Source organism: Silene latifolia, chromosome 8, assembly GCF_048544455.1.
Source record: "Silene latifolia isolate original U9 population chromosome 8, ASM4854445v1, whole genome shotgun sequence".
In the NCBI taxonomy this organism is placed as follows: Eukaryota; Viridiplantae; Streptophyta; class Magnoliopsida; order Caryophyllales; family Caryophyllaceae; genus Silene; species Silene latifolia.
This window is the reverse complement of record NC_133533.1, coordinates 12730109-12738603: the sequence shown is the minus strand read 5'-3', so window position 1 is coordinate 12738603 and position 8495 is coordinate 12730109. Positions and strand designations below refer to the sequence as shown.

The following is an 8495-nucleotide window of genomic DNA, read 5'->3' as shown; positions in this document are numbered from 1 at the left end:
CTGATATAGGGATTTGCCGTCACTTCCCAATCAAAAACAATTTATAAAACCAAATAAAAGTAGTATTTATTCGGGTGTCGAACACGAAGATGGCGGGGGTTAGATACTTGGTTTGTTTAAGTCTTTAGTTTAGTCAAACAAAATAAGATGTTGATTTATCTAAAACTAAGATGCAAACAAGTTAAATTAAACTAAATGGGATTGTATTCAATTGATGGAAGGCTAAGGTCTTTGGGTTCACAAAGGGCAATTAGGGGGAGAAACAAGGTCTAACAAGAAAATGGTAATAATGGTGGTCAAGGGTTTAAGACTAATTTCTTAGTCACCTTAAGCTCCTCAATAAGTTGTCACTTGATTGAGATGAACTAAATACAAATTAAGCATAGAGACTACCGAATAGCATGAGCACCAAGACGGATCGAATGCATCAAAGAGATGTTCTAACTTTCATTAAAACTCATCTATAAGCACTTCTAAAACTATCTAATAGCACAATGCACCAAGGTAAGCCAAACATGTTAATGAAATGTCCAATTTTCATTGAGGCATTTCCACAAACACTTCAAATGCATTAAGAGTAGAAACCACATAATCACCCAATTCAAAAGGTTAACAACCCAAATTCATCCCCTTAATTACCCAAATTCCCCCTATGACCTTAGATAAGACTACTCACTCATGTTCATGGGTGAGAAATTACCAACAATTTCCAACAATAAACAAGTAAACATTGTAAACATGATAAAGACTAATACTTTTGATGAATAACAATTAAACAACATAAGAAATGTAAACAAATGAAAATAATGTAAACAAAAGATGAGAATTGTACCAACAAAGAGGAAAGTAACAATCTTGGATAATAATGGAAGAATGAATTTCTTCTAATCTTCAAATACAACCCAAAATACTAATTGTATACTAATGAGGGATGAAGAACTTGCATAAACAAAGGAAGAATTAAACTAATAATTAAAGAAAGATTGCAAATTTTATTGAATGAAAATGAGAGAGTAAATATTAGGGTTCTACAATATTGAGAGAGAATGATAAACTAATCTAATTTTCTATCTAATGTAAGGTAAGGTAGTGTAATGTCTAATGTGGTAGTGGTCTTTATACTAGTCTAACTATCATACTACTAATACAACTAATAATAATATTAATAATCTAATAATAATAACTTTAATAAAATTAATAATCACCCATTTTGATGAATAGACACAACTTAGCCCAAAACAATAATACGGATCTTCAACAAAAACAAAGACCAAGAAGGGGAAGGGGAAAAACGGGACTCAAAACGCAGCAAGGGGTGTCCTGCCGGTCCACCGGCGGTCGGTGCGAGGTGCCGGCAGCGCGTACTTGAAGAAAAGGCGAATAATCACAAGGTGTGTGTGGTTGCCGGTGGGGCGGCTGCCGGGGCACCGGCATAGGAACACAAATTGATGCGAGAATGTTGTCTGCGATGTTGTATGCCGGTTGCCCGGCTGCCGGTGGCTATGGCCGGTAGCGAGTCTTTCACAAAAAGAAGGGAAAATTGATGTTGTGGCTACCGGTTGAAGGAGTCGGCTGCCGGTTGACCGGTAGCGGACTCGAAGCTTCAATTTAGCTCGGTTTCGAGCTAGAGTTTAGAGATGCGTGAATTTGATGGTGGTAATGGGGGGGTTGTTAATGGTGATACGAGGTCGATAATGAAGGTTAGAGGTGGACGAGTGAATGAAGGATGGATGGTGGCTTGATTTGTGTTTGTTGTCGGATTTCTGGGTCGAGGATTGAATTGATTGATAATGGTGATGAAGGTTGTTGTTGAGTTGGTGATGATGATGAATTGCAGGTTGATGGGTTTGACTTGTGTCGAAGTCAGGTGGTGTGTGGAAGCAGGGGAGCAGGTTGGTGCACAGAGAAGGATGGAATGCAGGGTGACGGGTTTGACGGAGTGGGGAATTGAATTGGGTTGCGTGGCTTGATTTGATGACGGAAGTTGGAGCTCGATTCTAGGCAGCTATGGTGATGGAAGATGAGCTCCTGCTGTTGAATTGAGATGTTGGTGACGAAGGTGAGCTCAGAATCGGGTTTTCGGTTCCGGCTTGAGTAGCTGTAAAGTTTGGTCTAGTTGAAATTATTGGGGAAATTGTCAGTGATGCTTGTTCTTCAGTTCGTCTGCATTTACTATGCTTGATGGTAATGGAGGTTGGAGGTGAGGATGATTAGCAATGTCCTGGTTACAGTGAATATGCGTCCAAGTCAAAGTTGACTTTGCTACATTTGATTAATGCTATACTTCGTATTTGACCCATCTCAATTCCATCTCGATTTGTTCTAACCCGAATTTCCTCTTCGTTATTTTGCCTTACCTACAAATTATTATAATAAAGTAATATTAATAATAATAATAATAAATAAATATCCGACTAATTAATAAATATGACTACAACGACTAATTATTATAAATTAGTAAATAAATGAGCTATTTAATCATTTAAGCGCACAAAATCGAGTTAAAATAAGATGAAATCATGGGTAAGACGACACTAAATTACTACTCATCAAACCTCCCCACACTTAAACCTTACTCGTCCTCGAGTAAGCTCATTAAATAAATTAAGACCCGTAATATAAAAGGACTAGCTAAACTAATAAAATCCGATGAAAGGCAATTAACGGGCCTCCTCCGTCCCTTCAACTCACACCAAAACACAATGAGGTATGCATTCCGATGCAAGGCAAGTGGGGGCTTGCGGAAAATTTTTGACACATCCAACATTTAAGCACGTAATCAATCATAAGATGCATCAATCAAAAAGTCAAACCGCTTTCCTCATCTAAGCGGCCGTTTTGCTTCAAAATTGAAAGGTCTAGGTTAGGTGAAACCGTCTCAAAATCTCAATGAGGTGCCAACTCCCTAAACGTGGCACAAGCAACCCAAATATGTTCACAAAAGCCAAAGAAACACATTCTAAGGCGGGGAAAAGGGGAAGCAAGGCTAGCCCTCCAAGAATGACATGACACGCGCAAGATTCAACCAAAAGAGACCCATGGCTAAGGGGACTTAGACCATCGACAACCTCACGGATTTCACTCGTCACTCATTTAAAGACCGGGTGTTTTTGTACAAAAAGTAGCCAAACACTCTCCTACTACGACTCGTGAGAACGTGTCCGCAATCTAATGTGTAAAACAGTCCTATGTCCAAATGAGATGCAAAATGTAACAATGCGCAAGCCATGAAATAAGGGTTGTAATGGGGCTAAGGAGTAGGACGGAACGGGATTGGTGCAAGCACCGTTTGGACATGTGGAGTTCAAATCAAGAATTGTCGACACATCACATCCATTTCCTTATTGCAACACATGAGACACGTCTATGCCCTAACATAGCATGGATCACCAAAACTATGCAAAAATTGCATAAACCCAACTCAAATTGGAAAAACTTTGAAAGTACTCCTCTTATTTCAACAAATGGTAACGTCTACACCCTAACAAAGACTCGGTTTCTCAAGTCTTGCAAAAATTGTGTAAACCCGACTCATTTTGGAAAAACATCAGATTGCCCCTTTATTTAGCAACGGCTCTTTCTACCCCGTTTAATGATGAGGAGGGGTGTTGCTTGCCTTTTCTTCTTTTGACACAAATATATACAAAACAACCAACTCTTTTTTTGAATTTTTCACAACTTTTTCACTTTTCTATTTTGTTTTTCATTTCTTTTTTCAAAACCTCTTAATTATATACAATGCCAAATGCGTACCAAATTTCGACCCAAGTGGATATGTATACTATCCACCACTATGACCCAAATCACCTCCTACAACACTACTACAAAACCGACCAATTCTTGATCAAGGAAGGGTGGTTATGGGATGTAGCTATTTTAGTGAGTTTGCCAAATGAATAGGTTGAGGCTCAAAGGGGGTGAATCAAAAAGGGAGATAATGGAAGGGACAAAACAAGGCAATTTGGCTATGTGAGGTTCATATGCATGTGAAAACAAATTTCATTTCATGACTTGTGCACAAAAAATGAAATGCAAATCATGGCCTAAGGACGGAATGACACACTTATGCGTCTAGACATAACACGTCTCGCGAGGAGACCTACTCACTATCCTAAGTGGGGGTCGGGTATGAATGCACCGACCCTAGGAGGCTCTAATCCTCACATTTGAGTAGTTAGGTCGAGGTCTAGGTCTAGCCTACGGTCCTCTCGGTCTCACAAGGCGGCCAAAACTTGGTGGACATGCCCTTTTTCCCATATGCTAACCATGTGACACGGGTGCGAGCCATGGGGAGGGGGAAGGCACGGTCAAGACATAAATCATCATTGGGGTATCATAATCCCTCCCTAGACCACATTTTGTTCAAAACTTTATATACAAACTCAATGCAACAAAAAGGAAACACAACACATAAATACATGTGAGACAAATGCATGCAAGAAATTGAAATGAACATAAGGTAAACATGTAACAATTATCTAAACCTAGCAGCACGTAAGCACACACACCAAGTTCCAAAATGGAACATCCTCATCAACATAGCCCATCCTCCTCCATATATCCAACAATATAAAGGAAAAGAATAGTAAAGGAGAAATAGATAGGAAAGATTAAACCGAGCGGTCTTCTAGTCTCCTAATGCCTCAAATGTCCCGTATGTGCCTGCGCCACTTGTTAGACAAACATATATATACAATGCAAAATTTTTGGAATTTTTGAAATTTTTCAATTTTTAGGCATTTTTTGAATTTTTATCAAATTTAAAGGTGCAAACAAATATTCACAAAGTGGATATTTCCCTCCCCACACTTGAAATTTACATTGTCCTCAATGGAACAAAGTAGAGGGAGAGAATAGGAAAAATAAGCAACATATTTTTGGTGGTTTTTGAATTTTTCGAAATTAAAGAACATGTTTTTGGATTTTTTTTTGAATATTTGAAAATAAATAACATGTTTTTGGATTTTTGAATATTTGAAAATAAATAACATGTTTTTATATTTTTAAAATGATGGAATTTCCTCCCCAGACTTATTTATTTACATATTTCCAATGGAAATAAATGTGTGGAGGAAATTCGGAAATGAAATACATGTTTTTGTTGATTTTTGATTTTTCGGTTTTTAGTGATTTTCAAATAAGCATGCAATGCATGATCTAATCTATATGCAATATTGAAATACGATGCAAGCTATACTATATGAATGCAAAGAGAGCTAATTTAGATTAGCTCCTTATCGGATCATGTCACTAAATGCAAAATGCGGTAAAAACTTAAATAAAGAGAAGGAGAATATATACATTGCGGTGGTTCTTAAGTAACTCCACCAAACCTCTTCATTCAAAAGTCTTCATTCAACCGGGATCAATATCTCGAGATCCCATCAACCTTCCACCTTCAACACAAGAGTCAACAACACACGAACCCTTGGTCTTCATCATCAAATCATGTAACTTACTCATGGCATCTTGAATCTCTTGCCATTTTCGGTTCACTTCTTCTTCAAACTTTTCCTTAGTCTCTTTGTCAACATTAGGGTCACATACCCTTTTTCCTTTCGATCTCTTCCTCCATCTTTTTGGCTTCTTCTTTTCAATTCCCGGTTTTGATTTTGGAGGGGCATTGGTGCTAGAATTGAACTCGGTTTCCCAAGTCTTGCCCATTTCCCCACACTTATCTTTAACATTCACTTCTTCTTCAAGGAACTTATCCGGTGGTTCATCATCAACTTTCGGCTCACAAGAAATTAAGAGCTCCATGTTCTCATCTTCATTCTCATGGAGTTCTAATGTTTCCACGGCAAACATGTTTTGAACCACGGTTTTCCTTGAAGCATGTGGTAGCTTGAATTCAACTTTTTCCTCCCGGACTTTGAATGACAATCTTCCCTCTTTGACATCTATGATAGCTCCTCCCGTGGCCAAGAATGGCCTACCAAGAATGACACGAGAGCGTCTTCCCATAGGGATGTCCAATACAACAAAATCGGTAGGAATTGAAAGCTTACCAACTTGAACCATGATATCCTTGAGAATCCCATTTGGAGATTTGATTGTTCCATCGGCAAGTTTGATTGTAATGGAAGTGCGGGCTAAGCTTGAAATATTCAACCTCTTCACAAGGGCAAGTGGTATGACACTCACACTTGCCCCTAAGTCACACAAAGCACTATCCACCTTTTGGTCACCAACGGTACATGGAATTGAGAAACTCCCGGGGTCATCAAGTTTGATGGGGATTTCTTTAGATTTGACCACATTGCACTTCTCACTTGAGGCATCAACCTCATGGCTACTAATGTCCACTCTTCTAGAAATGACTTCTTTTTGCTTGGCCAAAGAGTGCTCTTCTACCATCACCATATCTTCCTTTTCCGGGTTCTTCTCAACTTCTACCATCACATTTGGTGATTTCACAATTTCTTCAAGCACAAATTCTTCACTCATAGTGGTTGGTGAAGTCATAATCATCTCTCCCTTACCCGGGTTGTCAACTTCAACATCCAAGCTTGTACCATGAATTGTCATTATTTGCTCAAGCACATAGTCTTCTATGCTCTCTTTTTCGGGCTCACGGTCAACTTCTTGGAATGTTTCCATAGCCATGGAAAAGGGAGTAGTGTAAGATAACTCCTCTTGACTTGGCAAATCAAATGACTCTTCTCTTTCCTCTTCAACTCCAACCATGATAGCATTAACTTCCTTTGCCTTCATAGGGTCTCTTGGATTTTGCCCTTGTCTTAGAAATACACCCGGTGGTTTTTGAGAACTCATGAGAGCTTGGGAAGCCACTTTAGCTTCAAGACTCTTGATTTGTTGTTGGGTATTACTTGCCAAATCCCCTATCAACTTCACCAAGTTTTCATATTTATCATCTCCCATGGTATTGCTTGCTTGGGGTGGTGGCTCTTGGTTGAAAGGTTGGTTGGAAATTGGAAGAGAAAAACCATATCCTTGATCTTTAAAGTTAGAATTTTGGTTGTTCCCTTGGTACCCTTGATTGAACCCTTGATTTTGCCCTTGGTTGTACCTTTGATTATTGTTGTATCCTTGATTGAACCCATTGTTGTTGTTCCATTGATTGAATCCTTGGCCAAACCCTTGGTTAGCTTGGTTTCCTTGGTAAAAGTTTTGATTACCTTGGTTCCCTTGGTTACCCCTATAATCTTGGTATGCTTGAGATTGGTTGGCAAAGTTTTGGTTGGATCCTTGGTTGTTGTTGAATGAGGGTCTAGGTGGACGGTTGGAAAAATTGTTAAATTCTTGGAAAGCATTCACCTCTTGCACATTGTTCCCATCAAAGTTGTTGTAATTGTTGGCACACAAGTCATATGTGTGACCACTTCCTCCACAAAGTTCACAACTTGAGACTTGAGCCACTTTTTCCATGGGTGCCCCATGTGAGGTTGCGGCTTGGTGCACTTGATTTCTTTGAAACTTCTCAAATTGTTTTGTGAGTAAGTCGAGCTTGGCATTTGTCTCGGAGTTGGAGGAGTTTTCCTTAGGAAACTTCCCATTCCTTCTTAGCATGTTTCCTCTAGAACCATAGTTTGCTTCCGAATCTACCATTTTCTTGATCAATGCCGTGCCCTATTCATCACTCAAGTGATCAAATCCTCCCCCCGCGGAGGCATTTACCATCTCCTTAGTCCTCGGTAGCAAAGTTTGGAAGAATGTTTGAGTGATGTACCATTCCGGTATTCCATGGTGGGGGCAACTTGCTATCAAGTCTTGATAACGGTCCCAAGCTTCACCCAAAGACTCCCCATCCTCTTGTTGGAACGTATGGATCTCATTACGGAGCATCGCGGTCTTGGAGGAAGGGTAATACTTGGCCATGAATGCTTTAGCCAAAGCATCCCAAGTAGTGAAAGTATCCGGTGGGTGGATGTTCAACCATCGGTCCGCTTTGCCCGTCAATGAAAACGGGAACAACATCATTCTCAAGGTGTCTTCGGACACCCCATTCTTCTTCATCATTGAAACTTTCCTCTTAAACTTCCGGAGATGAGCATGGGCATCCTCTTCAATATGACCCCCGAACAAGTCCTTCTCAATTAACCCGACTTGGGCGGGATGCATTTCAAAGTTGTTTGGGGCCAAGGTGCCAAAATTGATAGGGTCACAAGCATCATTGTGGTTAGGACGGTTATGGTCACGTAAAGCCATTGGTGGTAGATTTGGTATATGAGGGGGTGGTGTTTGAGGTGGAGTATTTGGGAGTTGGAAATTGTAGAAAGGATTTTCTAGGGGGTGATCAATGGTGTTGTTTGGTTGTTGTTGTGTTGTGTTTTCAAAGAGAGGTTGGGTGGGTGAATTTGCTTGGTTTATGGTTGCTTGAGAAGAGGTTCTAACCCTTGCAATGGTCCTATTCCTTAAGGCTCTAAAAAGCCTTTCGGGGTCGGAGTCAAAGAGCAAAGCTTGGTGGTTCCTCCTAGGCATACAACTTGTCAAACCGTAAGACTCCTAGTGCTTTTACACACTAGGGTAAGGCA

The 8495-nt window shown here is 39.8% G+C and overlaps 1 non-coding gene across 1 annotated transcript; it reads left to right on the top strand.

The window, feature by feature from the left end:
• The first annotated feature begins 7699 nt into the window (after window positions 1-7699).
• Window positions 7700-7806, top strand: LOC141597823 (small nucleolar RNA R71). Its single transcript, XR_012523037.1, has one exon. It is a non-coding gene; the product is annotated as a small nucleolar RNA R71 (small nucleolar RNA).
• The last annotated feature ends 689 nt before the right edge of the window (window positions 7807-8495 follow it).